Raw genomic sequence first — 712 nt, 5'->3', positions numbered from 1 at the left:
TATCTGTGTCTGAACTCAATTTCATTACTTATTTTTGTTACTGACTAGGGTCTCTCCCACTCTCTGGCGCTCCTCTCTCTGGTGCCTCTCTCGCCCTCTGTCTCTCTGTTCGCTCTCTCCTCTCGAAGTCTCTGGTGCTCTTATCTTCGATGCCTCTCTCTCTCTTCAATGCTTAGGAAGGCAGGTAGGGGCAGCAGGATGGCACAGTGATTAGCATTGCTGCCTCACGGCGCCGATGTTCCAGGTTTGATCCCAGCTCTGGGTCACTGTCCGTGTGGTGTTTGCACATGAAATGAAATGTAAATGAAAAATGAAATGAAAATGAAATGAAATTCACCCTTGTTTGCGTGGGTTTTGCCCCCACAACCCAAAGATGCGCAGGGTAGATGGATTGGCCACAATAAATTGCCCCTTAATTGGAGAAAAATGATTGGTTACTCTACATTTATATTTAAAAAAAGGAAGGCAGGTGGGATAGTTTCCTTTGGTAGCCGAGGGCCAAGAATATAAGAACAGGGAGATTGTGCTGGAACTGGATCAAACACCAGTTAGACCACAGCCGGAGCACTGTGGACATTTCTGATCACCACATCACAGGAAGGATGTGATCACACGAGAGAGGCTGCAGAGGGGATTTATGATGATGTTACCCAGGAGGGAGAATTTTAACGATGAGGAAAGATTGGAGAGGCTGGGGTTGTTCTCATTGGAA

The sequence above is a fragment of the Scyliorhinus torazame genome, chromosome 5, assembly GCF_047496885.1.
Source record: "Scyliorhinus torazame isolate Kashiwa2021f chromosome 5, sScyTor2.1, whole genome shotgun sequence".
Classification (NCBI taxonomy): domain Eukaryota; kingdom Metazoa; phylum Chordata; class Chondrichthyes; order Carcharhiniformes; family Scyliorhinidae; genus Scyliorhinus; species Scyliorhinus torazame.
This window is presented reverse-complemented; position numbering follows the sequence as displayed.